Source organism: Nicotiana tomentosiformis, chromosome 9 (assembly GCF_000390325.3).
Source record: "Nicotiana tomentosiformis chromosome 9, ASM39032v3, whole genome shotgun sequence".
Lineage (NCBI taxonomy): Eukaryota > Viridiplantae > Streptophyta > Magnoliopsida > Solanales > Solanaceae > Nicotiana > Nicotiana tomentosiformis.
This window is the reverse complement of record NC_090820.1, coordinates 88,928,630-88,946,058: the sequence shown is the minus strand read 5'-3', so window position 1 is coordinate 88,946,058 and position 17,429 is coordinate 88,928,630.

The following is a 17,429-nucleotide window of genomic DNA, read 5'->3' as shown; positions in this document are numbered from 1 at the left end:
TTCTGGATCATAAAGCTTCAATCTTTATAAAAAATCTAAAAATTAACCCAAAATTTGACTCCTGGGCCCGCACCTCGGAACTCGACAAATTTCATAAAACTCGAACACGCATTACAATACAAGTTCGACCATACTAAAATTATCAAATTCTGATACCATTTCGTACCTGAAATAATAATTATTCATTTTGAAAACTTTCTTCAAATACCACCATTTTCCTCAACTCAAAGCACAAATTAAATGATAAAAATGAAGATAAAATCATGGAATATATTAAATTTTAGGTGAAGAACACTTACCCAATCGTTTTTCTTGAAACACCCACAAGGAATTGCTCAAAACCGAGCTACACAAGTTAAGATATGATAATATTGGCCTAACCCTCGATTTGGAAAATATATTCTGCTGCCCGGTGTTAAAGCACCGCGAACACGTAAGACTACTCGTGTTCGCGAAGAAGGAAAAATGAAGGCTGCCCGGATATGCTTCACGAACGCAAAAGTTTGCTCGCGAATGCGGAGAGGAAAATTTAATGGTCCAATGACTGGGCTACGCAAATGTGTGAAGGGGTGAGCAAATGCGGAGGAGGGGTGGCATACCTTCGCGAACGCGAGAAGAGAGACGCGAATGTGAAGAGGAAAAGTCTCCAGTGTCCAGCTCCTATTTTCTACTACGCGGACGCGAGGGAACAGCTGCGAAGGCGAAGAAGGGGAACACAGAACTTCGCGAACGCATGTGAATGCTAAGAAGAAACATTGTTTCCTACAAAATAACACTACGCGAGGACACGGACGCGATCACGATGAAGGAAACCAGATGGCATATTCAGCAATTCGAAAATAGAAGAAAATGGCCTGTAGCTCATCCGAAACACATCCGAGGCACCCGGGACCCCGTCTAAATATACCAACAAGTTCCATAACCTAAAACGGACTCGCTCGAGGTCTCAAATCACATCAAACAACGTCGAAACTATGAATCGCACAATAATAGAACTTATGAACTTTCAAATCTTCCAACTTCTAAAACTCGTGCCGAAACCTATCAAACCAACCTGGAATGACATCAAATTTTGCAGGCAACTCTCAAATGACATAACGGATCTGTTTCAACTCTAAAAATCGCATTCCGACCCCGATATCAAAAAGTCCATTTCCGGTCAAAATCTCTGAAAATTTGACTTTCGCCATTTCAAGCCTAAATCAGCTAAAGACCTAAAATTCACCGTCCGGACGTGCTCCTAAGTAAAATATCACCCAATGGAGCTAACAGAACTGCCAGAACTCCATTCTGGAGTCGTCTTCACATAGTTCCAACAACGGTCTAAATCCTAAGATTTAAGCTTCTGTTTTAGGGACTAAGTGTCCCAAATCACTCTAAATCATCCAGTAACTGAATTCAACCACGTACGCAAGTCAATACACATAATACGAAGCTTTTCAGGGCCTTATGCTGCCGAACGAGACTTAAATTCTCAAAATGACCGGCCAGGTCATTACACTTTATTACCTGGTTATTTCCTATTGCCATTTGTACTCATATTATTTCCATTGTTGGTTATAAATTTGTGATCCTTCTGTTATTGGAATTACATTGATGTTCTCTCCGTTGTTACCTTTACGTTATATCCTATACAGGTTTACATGTAAGGTAGGTGTCTTGACCTGTCCTCGTCACTACTCCCTGGAGGAGTCTTGATACTTACTGGGTACTGCTGTGGTGTACTCATGCTACACTTTCTGCACAATTTTGTGCAGATCCAGGTACTTCGGAGCTTGTTGATCATTAGATAGCTGATCGAGTATTGTTGTGGAGACTTCAAGATATATATGTCGTCACGTTCGCAGGCCTCGGAGTCACCTTCTCAGTAGAGCTTATGAATTGTACTTCCGGTTTTGGGATATTGTATCATGTCAGGATTGTTGGCTTTATATAGAGTTCTATGATTTTTGTTTAGTAGTTGTTTTGGTTAAATTCTATCATTTAATTTAGTAAGTGTTAGGTTTACCTAGTCTTAGAGAGTAGGTGCCATCACAATATTTTACGGAGGGAAATTGGGGTCATGACACCCAATCATCACCTATTCATCTAGGTTAACAAATAAGATCAAAATCCAATTCTTTTAAAGATAAATTGGCATGGATATTACTCTTATAGAATAACAGTGTAAAATTTTCTTCACAATATCAGTGTTTGTTTTTACCTATTTTAATACATTAAGTTAGTTTTTAGTTTTAGATAACTTGATGACGTAATTAATATTCTTTTAAACTGTCAGTGTATAACAGTTAAATATAGTTGGTACGTTTTCTCACCCGATATCATACTCGTATTGACCGGACTAAATTTGAATTTGTGCCGAAAAATACAAGTGGCATTGCAACTGCTCATATGCACCAATAATGCCGCAATGATATGAAGTTTAAACTTTAATTTTCAGCAATATAAAGTGTTGGGGGGGGGGGGGAAGTTTCGAATGTCCAAGAAATTAACCATTTCTACATACCAAACACCCAAGTTGCTTGTTTATTTGGGAATAAACACACAAAAGGTGACATCCTAGGTAACGATTCTAGCAGTATTCAGACAAGACAATCAAACACATGCAAACCTAGCATAAATTACGTTCCAAGTGTTAATTCTCTCAAGTTATTTATTTACTCCTCGTGACTTTTGGCCACCTTCTAGATTTTATATTCCAAAGTCTTTCAAACATATGTACCCCTGAAATATTAGGTAAAGAGCGAGGGACTCTAACTACTCTCTACAACTAAGACTAACCTACTTGCATACACTTCCTCAGTATGACCCTATCACCACCCGATGCCATGGAGCCTTTGCACCATATTCCACCGGAACCTCCAGATAAGCCCTCTACCATAGGGGATCTAATAATTGAGGATCTAATTTCTCCAAAACAATCCTTCAATGATGCACTTGAAGATAGGAGGTTAGCCACCACAAGCACTTATAACACCTACTATATCCTAGCAGACACCCCACCTGCACCACCAACGGTCAATGTACCTATTGCTCTAACTCAAGAAGATAAAGAAAGATTGTACCACCCCTTACGTTTCTCCGTCATTGTCAAACTATTTTCTAGACGGATTTCACACCTAGAAGAATATATGACGAAGGCACTTCATGGAGGCCCCTAGTACATATATGGCTAATTCCAAACAGTGTGTATATGGGAACCAAACATCATCCCTGGCGCAACCCTCCTAAGTTCCACCGCTATCTGGATACGACTTCCCCAATTACCAACTGAATTTTATGACTGTGATATCCTGGAAAAAATAGGGGCAAGGGCAGGTCGACTTCTCAAAGTGGATTCCTGCACCTTCTTGACCTTAAGAGGCATATATGCCAGACTATGCATACAAGTCTCACTGGAATCATCAGTCATCAAGTCAGCAATAATTGGCTCCCACACATAACCAATTATTTATGAAGACGAAAGCATCATGTTCATAGATTGTGGGAGAATTGGTCATACCACGAGTAGATGCAACTAAAAAATAATACCACTCACAAATCAATCAAACAAATCCCCACTGCATCAACCGGAGAACAAGGATGAAGATGAGTGACAAATGGTAAGATTCCCAAAAAATAAAAAAGGACAGCAATGGACCATATCCACACGCCAAGAACCTGGCAAAGAAGCTAAAGGTATCTAGGTAAAGATGTTTGATGCTGCATTAGGTAAGTTACTAAATACCCAAACATTTTAATATCAAGGAAAACCCACACCCCTTACAGAAAATGGAAAGAGGAATCAAGTAGGTAAGAAAGGATTTGACACATCCCAATCCCCCACCCCTAAGATTCCGCATAACTCTCTGACACGGACCCAAATAAAAAAGCATCAAACCCCTCTACAACCCATAGGAATAGATACCCACCCCAATAAAGAACCCCCAATTACCCAAACCCAAACATCGACTATGGAGCCCACCAACGACAACTGGCCCAAAGAAGGGGCCCCAGAAGCCACACACACTGGGACATACCTACACACCTCTACCCCCACCCCCCTCCAAGATCTCTCCTGTTCCCCTTCTATCACTACCAAATCCAACTCTGGGAATAGGCCCAAATCTTTACCAGACCGGCTTCCTACAACAGATAATCATCATATTGAAGAAGCCAAAGAGAATTTACTGTCTCTTCAAATAGATCCCCGCACTAGAAGAAATATTCCTTTGTCAACGCATCCAAGGAAAGTGACCCTTTTATTACCACTTTGAGTAATAACCTACCCACCATAACCACCCCCACTTCCGATAACAACAATGTCACAACCTACATTACCAAACCAAGAAAAAATGGAGGAGGAGCCAATACCCCATTTGACACTAGTATCGGCACCGCTACAACTAAATCACACTCCAGGATCGTGGCTGGAGATGGCTATGTAGGGACAAACCAAATATTCAACCTGAAGATCGCCTTAGTCCTAGTAGTAGCTCACGTGCAAGACCCACTCTTCCTAGCCCAATCCATCACGGCGGGCATGAACTACCAGCTCTGGCTAACAACTTTCCTACAAGCCCAATACTCAGCGGGAACAAGGATAATATCAACGGAAGAGTTTAATATGCTGATGGGCCAAGTGTGTCATACCATGTTGTTCGTCCCCAAAATCAGTGCAGAAAAACCACCGGAAACCCCCTCATTTCTCCTCTGGCCTCCAACATTGATCCCAAAAATGGGGTCAGTGATTCCCCATCTGTAACACCAATCCCAATGACATCAATGGAGCTCACAAACTCAGTGCTAAATCAGACACTAGACTTACTCAAAGAGTTAAACTTGGATCTGGAAGAAACACTAGCAAACCTAGGGGTCCCAAAAACAACAGTCATATTGTTGGAAAAGGTCTAGAGGATAGATTTCAAATACTTATTGCGCTTTGTCCAAGAATTCTGTCAAACTACAGCCTAGAACTCCAAGTTCCCTTATCACCAAACTTAAGGTATCCATAACTTTTCTACAACCAAACCTAGGGAGGGAGAATCTGAAGGCATTGGACAAGGGGAAAGGGAAAGGTGTCAAGAGGAAGGCACCACACCTTAGAAACTCCTAATGAATTTTATCATATGGAATGTTAGGGATGCCAACATCGCCGAATTTATGAGGCACTGCTCCTCCATACTCCATAGCCCAGTGGTATTTTTTCTCCTTGAGACTCATATGGCTGACCACAAGCACCTTATCAACAAGTTGTAGTTTAATGGCCAGTTCCAATCACCTGTCACTAAGCAATCCGGTGGTATAGTTGTCATGTGGAAAGACGACCTCATCAAACTTGAGGATGTATCCACACCCCCCTCCCCCAAGATGTTCATGTCATGTTTAAGGTACATTCCCTCCCAACTTCTTTCTTTTTAGTGCCATCTATGCTAGCAATACTTTTAGTGATAGGATAAAACTCTGGGATTACTTGGTAGACATAGCATCTGTTTTAAGTGTACCTGGCTGGTAGGGGTGATTTCAATAAGGTTCTCAAAGCTAGGGACAAGTTTGATGGCAATAACATTAGTATTAATAGAGAAAACTGGTTTTGGAACTGTTTTGAGAAGTGTAACTTCATTGATTTAGGGTTCAAAGGTAGTAAGTACACTTGGAGAAATAAAATATACTCTAATAGACTAAGCCTCATCCTGGAAAGGATAGCTAGATGCTTAGCCACTACTGATTGTATTGGCTTATACCCTAATGCTAGTGTCACTCACCTCCCTTTGTTACTCTCTCTCTATAATACCCAAACCCACCATGCCAGACCATTGAGGTTGGAAACAATGTGGTGTGGTCATCCTGACCTACCCCTAATCATCCAATTATGCTTCACTAGTAATGCCACATTACCCCAGGCTACCTGAAACTTCCAACATCAAGCCCTCAAATGGAATAAGAGGTCTTTGGGAACATCTTTCATAGGAAAAAGCACATCATTGTTAGGCTGGCTGGCATCTAGAAGTCTCCTCAATTCCCTTTTAGTGGGTTCCTCCAAAATCTCGACAACAAACTCCAAAAGGAATACTCAAATATTCTCAGATGTAAGGAGGACTTCTGGAAACTCAAAACCAAAATTAACTGGCTTTGTGATGGGTATGCTAATACTAGGTTCTTCTACACTTCCACCATAAACAGAAGGAGGAGGAATAAAATCCTTTCCCTTAGGGATGAGGTGGGAAAATGGACGTATGACCAAGAGGGCATTAAGGACATGGTTCAATCCTATTCAGGGGCATTTACACCACTAATCACACTCATACCATGCTTAGTACCATCCAAACAATAAGTGGTTACAACACCCTATCAGATGAAGCCTCTCTTAGCTTTAGGGAACAATTGAGACCCAGTGCAATCATTATTGCCCTCTACTCATTCAAAGCATCAAAAGCCCCTAGCCCTGATGGCCTGCACCCCATCTTCTATCAGAAGTATTGGAACCTTGTCTCTCGCCAAGTCAATAATATTTGCACCAAAGTCTTCAGCATAAATGAACTCCACATATCTTTGTCTTATCCCTAAATGTGTCAATGCTACCATGCCTAGGAATTTCATGCCAATAGGGCTCTGCAACACAATGTATAGGATGGTCACCAAAATCATTATCAACAGGCTCAAACCTTATCTTAGCACCATCATCGATCCTAGGCAGGCAAGCTTCCTCTCTAATAGGAGAGCTTCTGACAATGCCATCATTGTTCAAGAATACATCTCTCATTTCAATAATATTAAGGGTAAAGGCTCTAACATAATCCTCAAAATTGACCTTGAAAAGTCCTTTGACAGGCTAGAGTGTTCTTAATAACCTTCATCTTTTACAATCTACCCGATTTCATGATCAAGCTCATCATATCCTGTATCACTTCAGTCTCAATCTCCATCCTCTAAATAGGACAGAACCCTTCCTACCATCTAGGGGCATTATATAGGGGGATCTTTTATCATACTACATCTTCATAATATACATGGATAGGTTCTCTAGGCAGATTGATCATGAAGTTGGCTTAACCAACTGGACCCCAATATCAACAAGTAGAAATGGACCTAGAATTTCCCACATCGTCTTTGCTGATAATCTCACACTGTTTGCCAGGGCCACCAGATAGAACTGTGAATCCATCATTAGAACTTTAAGCTCTTTCAACTTTGTCTCTCGCCAAAAAGTCAACATGATCAAGTCCAGTGTGATTTATTCCAAAAATACCTCTAAAGAGGACATGGACTTCTATGCCAGCATCTTTGGCATTAAGTCCAATACCAACTTTGGAAAATACCTAGGGTTCCCTATCTTTCACAAAAGACCCACCAATGGTGACTTCCAGTTCATCATTGACAGCATGCACTCTAAACTGGAAGGATGGAAAATAAGGTTCCTAAACATGGAAGGGCCCACAACCCCATCAAAAGCTAGCATTGCCAGTAACCCTTGCCATGTCATGCAATTCATCATACTTCCCATCTCAACTTGCAAAACAATCAACAAAATCCAAAGGGACTTCATCTGGGGTACTACAATTGAGAAGAAAATGCACTTGCTCATTTGGGATGTCATCACTAAACCTAAGCCCCAATGTGGACTGGGTATCCAAAAACCTGAACTGAAAAACAAGGCATGCCTCTCAGGCCTAGCCTGGAGGCTCATTCAAAAGCCTGATACTTTATGGGCCAAAACCCCGATCGCCAAGCACTGTACACATCATACAAGCTGGAGAAATTGTTCATCCAGAACTTGGTAATGCATCCTGGAGGGCTGGTGTAACGACCCGATTGATTGTTTTCTGTAATTGCGCCATGTTACCCCTTTTATTGTATTTTAAGGTTTTATGACTTGTGGGATTGGTTAGTTTCGTTCTTTGAAGATTTCGAGTTGATTTGGACCCTTGATTCTTGACGTAGAAGTTAAAATTTGAAAGTGTTGACTAGAAATTTTACTTTTGTACCGGAACTGTATTTTTATGACTCCAATAGCTTCATATCGTGATTTCGGACTTGGGCTTATGCCCGAAATGTATTTTGGAAGTTTGTAGGTTGATTTGTGTTGATTTGCCAAAATTTGGCAATTTGAAGTTGAAAGATTTGACATAGGTTAACTTTTAGCTATCGAGCTCGGAATTTAATTTTGGGACTTTGAATAGGTCCGTTATGATATTTAGAACTTGTCTGTAAAATTTGGTGTCGTTTGGAGTTTATTTGATAGGATTCGGGTGTTAGTTGTAATTCTAGAAGTTCTTGAAAACTTCTTGAATTTCATGCATTTTAGAGTTCAATTCATAGTTTTAGATGTTAATTTAGTATTAATAACGCGAGCGAGTTTGTATGATATTTTTACACTTGTGTGGATGTTTAGTTTGGAGCCCCGAGGGCTCGGATGAGTTTCAAAAGGTTTTGGACTGAAATTGTAGAAAATTGTGTATGGTGCTCTAGTGTCGCAATTGCGAACACCAAGGTCGCATTTGCGAGCTTAGCAAGGGGCCTCAGGTGTCGCAATTTTGAAGTGGTCTGGATTTTGGGTAGTTCACATTTGTGACAAAAATGTCGCTTTTGCAAGGGTAGCAGGGGTCGCAATTGCGATTCCATCTTCGTATTTGTGAAGAGCTTCACAGTCCATCAACGCCACATTTGCGAGGTTTTCTTAGCAATTACAAGGGGTTCACAATTGCGGATTCATATCACAATTGCAATAACTGCAGCTGAACATAAGGGCTGAAGGTCGGGATTTATCTCTTATTCTCTCATTTTGAACCCCAGACTCGGTAAGAGTCATTTTGGAGAGGGGATTTTCACCTACAAACCTTGGGTAAGTGATTTTAATCCATTTCTAATCATATTCGATCAATATTTCTTAGATGTTAACATCAAAATCATGTGAATCAAAGTGAAGATTTATGAAACTTTATCAAGTTCGGGGTTGATTCCATTTGCACCAACCACATCTCAGGCTGTGGGAGGAGCACAGACTCCCACGACCCGTACCCAGAGTAGAGGGTCTAGGTTGATCAGGTCCCAGTGGTTAGACTGGTACAACCTGTTGCTCCGGTTCAGCCTGTTGTTAGGGCAGCAGCATCTGAGAAGGATCAGCTTAGGCTCGAGAGGTTCAAGAAGTACCACCATCCTATTTTCAGTGGTTTGGCTTTAGAGGATGCACACGATTTTCTTGAGGAGTGCCACTATATTCTCCGTACGATGTGTATTGTGGAGACGGGTGGGATTACTTTTACTACCTTCCAGCAGTCCGGAGCGGTATATCAGTTATGGCGAGTATACGAGGAGGGCAGCCCAGTCGAGGCAGCTTCACTTACTTGGACTCAGTTTTCAAAGTTATTCATGAGGGTGTTTGTTCCTCAGACTCTTAGGGATGCATGGCACACGGAGTTTGAGCATTTGCGCCAGGGTACTATGACAGTGTCGGAGTACGTTGTCCGATTTAGTGATTTTTCCAAGCATACACCTGCCTTGGTTTCTACAGCCAAAGAGCGAGTCTGTCAATTTATCGAGGGAATCAACTAAGATATTATATTTAGCATGGCTAGAGAGTTGAAGACAGATACTTCATACCAGCAGTAGTTGAGATTGCACGAAGGTTGGAGGGTATGCGAGGCCGTGAGAGAGATGATAGGGAGGCCAACAGGCCTCGTGGTACGGGATGATTTAGTGGTGGTCACACTGCATCTACAGCTCGTCATGGTAGAGGCTATGTGATCCATCCAGTTCATTCAGCACTTCTAGCTTCTAGTGGTGCTCTGATTGTTCCGAGGTCTCAGATTGCACACTTTACTCAGCCACTTTCTAGTGCACCTCTTGCATGGGATGCCTTCAGCGGTCAGTCCAGCCGACTAGGCCCGAGCCAGTCCTAGTAGACACACCCATCAAGATCTGGCTTTAAGTGTGGTGATACCCACCACATGGTTAGAGACTTCCCCAGACTCAAGAGGGGTGCACCTTCTCAGGCTACTCAGGCTCCACGGATTCAATCAGGCCCACATACTTCCCAGGCCATGGTTTCTTCCCTAATTGCCGCTCCACCGGCTCAGCCATCTAGAGGTGGGGGGATGGGCGGATATAGGTGACCCTAGAGGGGGGAGGCCAGGCCAAATTATATGCTTTTTCGGGTAGGACAGAGGCAGTTGCTTTAGACTTAGTCATAACAGGTATGGTTCCGGTTTGCCATAGAGATACATCAGTCTTATTTGATCCGGGATCCACTTATTCATATGTTTCATCTTACTTTGCTCTGTATTTGGATATATCTCGTGATTCCTTGAGTTGTCCTATTTATGTGTCCACGCTTGTGGGAGATTTTATTGTTGTGGATTGTGTGTATCGTTCGTGTTTATTTGTCATTGGTGGTTTTGAGACCAGAGTTGATCTATTATTACTTAGTATTGTAGACTTTGATGTTATCATGGGGATGGAATGGTTGTCACCCTATCATGCTATTCTATATTGTCACGCCAAGATCGTGACATTGGTTATGCCAGGTTTACCACGTTTAGAGTGGAGGGTTGTGTTAGATTATGTACCTATCAGGGTTGTGTCATTTATAAAGGCCCAGCGAAAGGTTGAGAAGGGGTGTGATTCTTATCTAGCCTTTGTGAGAAATATCAGTGCTGATACTCCTACCATTGAGTCAGTTCCGGTAGTGAGAGACTTTCCAGATATATTTCTAGCGGATCTTTCGGGCAGGCTGCCTGATAGGGATATTGATTTTGGTATTGACTTATTGTCAGACACTCATATCATTTCTATTTCACCATATCGTATGGCCTCAGCGGAGCTAAAGGAATTAAAGGAGCAATTGCAAGAGTTGCTTGATAAGGGTTTCATTCGGCCTAGTGTGTCACCGTGGGGTGCTCTGATCTTGAATGTGAAGAAGAAGGACGGTTCTATGCACATATGTATTGATTATCGGCAGTTGAACAAGGTTGCAATGAAGAACATGTATACATTGCCACGCATTGATGACTTATTTGATCAGCTACACGGTGCCAGAGTGTTCTCCAAGATTGATTTGCGGTCAGGTTATCACCAGCTGAAGATTCGAGATTTGGATATGCATAAGACTGCCTTTAAGACTCGGTATGGTCACTACGAGTTCCTTGTGATGTCATTTGGGTTGACCAACGCCCCAGCAGCATTTATGCACCTGATGAACAGTGTGTTCCAACCCTATCTTGATTCATTCATTCTTGTGTTTATTGATAACATCCTGTTGTACTCCCACAATTGGGAAGATAATGAGCAGCACTTGAGGATCGTTCTCCAGACCTTGAGAGAAAGAAGTTATATACAAAGTTCTCAAAGTGTGAATTCTGGCTTGATTCAGTGGCATTTTGGGGTCATGTGGTGTTGAGTGAGAGGATCAATTAGATTCGAAGAAGATTAAAGCAGTGCAGAGTTGGTCCATACCGTCTTCAGCTACTGAGATCCGGAGTTTCCTTGATTTGGCCGGGTACTATCATCATTTCGTAGAGTGTTTCCGATCTATTGTTGCACCTATGAAATGATTGACCTTGAAAGGTGCTCCATTCAGATAAACCGAGGAGTGTGAGGAGAGCTTTTATAAGCTGATGACTGCTTTGACTACAACCCCAGTGTTGGTATTGCCTACGGGCTTAGGGTCTTATATTGTGTATAACATGTTCGCTTTGGCGCGGTGTTGATGCAAGACAATAGAGTGATTGCCTATGCGTCTCGACAGCTGAAGACCCATGAGAAGAATTATCCAGTTCACGACTTGGAGTTTTCAACCATTGTACATGGATTGAAGATATGGTGGCATTATTTGTACGGTGTTCCTTGTGAGGTCTTTACCGACCACCGGAGTCTACAAGATTTGTTCAAACAGAAAGATCTTAACTTTCGGCAAAATAAGGTGTTTAGAGTTGTTTAAGGACTATGATATCACCATTTTATATCATCCCGGGAAGGCCAATGTGGTGGCCGATACCTTGAGTCGAAAGGCAGAGAGCTTAGGTAGTTTAGCATATCTACCAGCAGCGGAGAGGCCATTAGAATTGGATGTTCAGGCCTTAGCCAACCAATTTGTTAGGTTTGATGTTTCGGAGCCCAATCGAGTTCTTGCATGTGTGGTTTATCGTTCTTCTCTATATGACCGTATTAGAGAGCGTCAGTATGATGACCCCCATTTGCTTATCCTCAAAGATACGGTTTAGTGCGGTGATGCGAAGGAGGTTACTATTGGGATGATGGTGTGTTACTGATGCAGGGCCGCTTATATGTGACCAATATGGATGGTTTGTGTGAGTTAATTATCCAGTAGGTCCACAGTTTGTGGTACTTCATTCATCCGGGTACTGCTAAGATGTATCAGGACTTGAGGCAACACTATTGGTGGAGGAGGATGAAAAAGGACATAATGTAATATGTAGCTCGATGCTTAAATTGTCATAAGATGAAGTATGAGCATCAGCAGCCTGGTAGTTCGCTTCAGCGGCTTGAGATACCCTAGTGGAAATGGAGGGTGTCACCATGGACTTCGTTGTTGGGCTCCCATGGACTCAAAAGAGATTTGACACAGTATAGGTGATTATGGATAGGTTGACCAAGTCGGCTCATTTCATTCCGGTGGTGACTACCTATTTTTCAAAGCAATTGGATCAGGTATATATCCGTAAGATTGTCTGACTTCATGGCATACCAGTATCCATCATCTCTGACAGGGGTGCACAGTTCACATCGTATTTCTAGAAAGCAGAACAATGTGAGCTAGGCATGCGGGTTGAGTTGAGTACATCGTTTCACCCTCAGACGCACGAACAGTCTAGGCGCACTATTTAGATATTAGACGATATGTTTGGCGCCTATGTTATGTATTTTGGGGGTGTTTGGGATCAGTTCTTGCCACTTATGGAGTTTGCCTACAACAACAGCTACCAGTCGAGTATTCAGATAGCTCCGTATGAGGCTCTATATGGAAGACGGTGTCGTTCTCCAATTGGGTGGTTTGAGCCGGGAGAGCTAAGTTATTAGGCACGGATCTGGTCCGATATGCTTTTGAGAAGGTCAAGATGATCCAGGATTGGCTTCATACAGCCCAATATAGATAGAAGAGTTATGTGGATCGGAAGGTTCGCGATGTTGCATTCATGGTTGGAGAGAGAGTCTTGCTCCGGGTTTTACCCATGAAGGGTGTGATGAGGTTTGGGAAGAAGGACAAGTTGAGCCCTAGGTATATCGAACCTTTTGAGATCCTTGAGAGGATTGGAGATGTGTCCTACAAGCTTGTCTTGCCACCTAGTTTATCTGTGGTTGATCCGATGTTTCATGTCTCTATGCTCTGGAAGTATTATGGTGATGTGTCTCATGTTCTAGACTTCAACACAGTCCAATTGGACAAGGATTTGACTTATATTGAGGAGCATGTGGCTATCATGGACCGACAGGTTCGGAAGTTGAGATCAAAGAGTATTGCTTCAGTGAAGGTTCAATGGAGGGGTCATCTGGTCGAGGAGGCGACCTGGGAGACCGAGCACGACATGCAGAGTCGCTATCCTAATCTATTCACCACTTCAGGTATGTCCCTATGCACGTTCGAGGACGAACTTTTATTTTAAGAGGGGAAAAATGTAATGACCCGATCGATCGTTTTGTGTAATTGTGCCATGTTACACCTTTTATTGCTTCACACATGTGTGTTCATGGTTTTATAACTTACGGGGTTGGTTATTTTTGTTTTAGGAAGCTTTCTGGTTGATTTGGACCCTTGATTCTTGACTTAGAAGTTTAAATTTCAAAATATTGACCAAACTTTGACTTTTGTAAAAATGACCCCCGGAACTGTGTTTTTATGATTCTGATAGTTCATATATGTGATTGCAGACTTGGGCATATGCCTGGAATTAATTTTGGAAGTCCGTAGGTTTATTTGTGTTGATTCGCCAAAATTTGGCAATTTGAAATTGAAAGGTTTGACCATAGGTTGACTTTTATATATCGAGCTCGGAATTTGATTTTAGGACTTGGAATAGGTCCGTTATGAGATTTGGAACTTGTCTGAAAAATTTGGTGTCGTTTGGAGTTGATTTGATAGGATTCGGACATTTAGTTGTGATTCTAGAAATTCTTGAATATTTCCTTGAATTTCATGCATTTTAGAGTTCAATTTGTAGTTTTAGATATTAATTTTATGTTTTGATCTCACGAGCTAGTTCGTATGATATTTTTATACTTGTATGGATGTTTGGTTTGGAGCCCCGAGGGCTCAGATGAGTTTCGGACATGTTCCGGAGAGTTTTGGACTGATATTGCAGAAAACTGGTGTCTGGTGCTCTCGTGTTGCAATTGTGAACACTAGGGTCGCATTTGCGAGCTTAGCAGGGTCCATCGCAATTGCGATGCCAGGTTTGCAATTGCGAAGTGGTCCGAAATTGGGTACTTCGCATTTGCGATAAAAATGTCGCTTTTGCGAGGGCAGCAAGGGTCGCAATTGCGATTCCATCTTCACATTTGGGAAGAGCTTCCTAGTCCTTCAGTGCCTCATTTGCGAGGTTTTCTTCGCAATTGCGAGGATTCGCACTTGCGAACCCATATTGCAATTGCGATAACTGCAACTGAACATAAGGGCTGAAAGTCGGGATTTATCTCTCATTTTGAACCCTAGACTTGGTAGGAGGCGATTTAGAAAGGAGATTTTCACCTACAAACTTTAGGTAAGTGATTCTAATCCATTTCTAATCATATTCCATCAACATATCTTAGCTTTTAACATCAAAATCATGTGAATCAAAGTGAAAATTTGTGAAACTTTGTCAAGTTTTTGAAAAATAAGAAGTTGAGGTTCGAGAGTCGATTTGGACTCGTATTTTGAAAATAACCACATATATGAACTCATGGGGTCATGGGTAGACAGAATCTACCATTGGACCCGGGTTTTGACTGGGCGGACCCCGGTTTAACTTTTTGGTAAAAGTGTAAAGATCTTAGCTTTATCTATTGTAATTGAATTCTCTAGCATTGTTTGATGATATTAAGTCGATTTTGGTTAGATTTGAGCCGTGTGGAGGCAGATTTTAAGGGAAAAGCTATTTTTGAGTATTGAATTGGCCTAGTTGAGGTAAGTGTCTTACCTAACTTCGTGTGGGGGAACTAACCCTTAGGATTGGTATTGTTTGATTCAATTGTGCTAAGTGAAATCCATGTATGCAAGGTGATGAGTGGGTACACAGGTTGTACGTGGTATTTGACCGATTTAGATTACTTAGACTAATTCCATGCCTTACTTGAAATGACATATCATGTTCTAAAGTCTCTTAGTCAATATATTCTTACTTGTGTTATTCTATCTTTATATGCCTTGAATGATTTCGCTAACACTTGTACTACCTCTTAATTGATAATTTGCTCTCATGATTTAGTTGAACTTGTTGCCTCATTTACTGTTACATGCTATCTCTTCATTGTTGATTATCATTATTTGAAGTCATTATACATGTTATCTCTTTCATTGTTGCTTATCATCAATTGAAGCCATTGTTTCATATTACCTCTTTCATTGTTGATTACCAATACTTGAAGTTATTGTTCATGTTTCTCTTTCCTTGTCGAATTCCATTATTTGGAGTCATTATTACACGTTATCTATTCTATTGTGAGTTATTCTTATTTAATATCATGGTTATACATTGTCTCTCGTTGTTGAATTATTGGTGTTGAAATTATGAAAGTCGATATCATGTTGAGGCAAAATTATTATTGTTGAAACATCTTCCTTTTGAGCATTTTACATTCTTTGTTGTTGTTGATATTCTTGTACCCGTTGTGGTGGAGCCATGGGCTATTGTTGTGGAAATATTGATTTTGTGAATTGTTGGCAAATTGTGATATATAGGAACTTGTGGTGCGAGTTGTTATTGTGATGTGATATTGACGTGCATGTTGCGGTATAAGGCTTGGGTTTGATGTGTATGCGCGGTATACGGTGGGACTTGTGTGCGTGTTGCTTGTAGGGGAACTACATGAAGCCACACGGCGTTATAAAGTGGGCTAAAGTGCGTGTAGCTATTTCGGGAAAACCATTTTCAAAACCTATTTCAAATATAAGGCTCACGCGGCGGTATAAGGAAAGATTGTGATTGAAATTGAGAAATGTGAATACGAGACGGTACCTCAATTGTGATTCTTGATTATACAAGGCGGTACCTCGGTTTTGATTTTATTATACACGAGGCGGTACCTCCTTTTTATTCTTGTTGTTTATTTTATGTTTCAAAGAGTTTTGGTGGGAACATTTTTTGTTGTTTTATTCTTATTTGTTCTACCAGTTGTTGTCCGTATATGATTATTTGGGTTCTTTTCAGTTGCTTCTTTTTTGGTATTGCCATGTTTAGTTTCCGGTATTTGTTCATGTTATTATCTTGTTTTGAATCCGTTATTTCTTACTTTCCATTATTTATCCTTATTACATTTCCATATTGCTTATTTATATCCTAGTAGGTGTCTTGACCTGGCTTCATCACTACTCTAATGAGGTTAGGCTTGACACTTGCTGAGTACTATTGTGGTGTACTCATACTACGCTTCTTCATATATTTGTGCAGATCCAGGTATGTCTATTTGTGCCGGTCGTTAGAGATTACCTGCTAGTTGCCTTTATCAGAGACTTTAAGGTATGACTACTCTGCGTCCGCAGGCCTCGGAGTCACCTTCCCTTATTCTCATTTATTATTGTATTTTCTTTCAAACAGTGATGTATTAGGTATTTTCGTTTATTCTATAGAGCTTATGACTCTCTCCCATAGTTCTTAGGAATTGTATGGTTGAGATTCTGTATTCAGAGGTTAATATGAGTTTATTCGACTGGTATTTAGTATTTTGTTAGTTACATATGTTCAATTGTTATCAAATGTTAGGCTTACTTAGTCGTAGAGACTAGGTGCCATCACGGTATCCTACGGAGGAAAATTGGGGTCGTGACAACTGGAAAATCTGCAACAAAGCCTCTAGGTGGGTTATCAACAAAGAAAACAGGGTTAACATCCTCACTGACTGCTCGATTCCTAACATGGGGCCCATTGACACCATCATCAGTAGACCAAAGACTAATGGGGATGAAAACTTAAAATATCATCCATATACAACAATAGGATCTGGAACTTACACTCCCTCTCCTTTCCCATTCTTGAGTCAGTGTCTCTTACCATCAATAACTCTCTACTCAACCTGAACTTAGGGAGAGAGGACAAACTCATCTAGGGCCCACTAGCAATGATCTATTTTCTCCAAGTGAGCTTGCTCCATCGTCAACCCCTGGTGGAACACACACTCTGAGTAGAGCCCTCACTTTCAACTGAATTTGAAAACTTGAAACCCTTAATAAGATAAGATTCTTTACTTGTCTTCTAGAACACAACAGGTTGCCTACCATTATAAATAAGTATCTACATAAC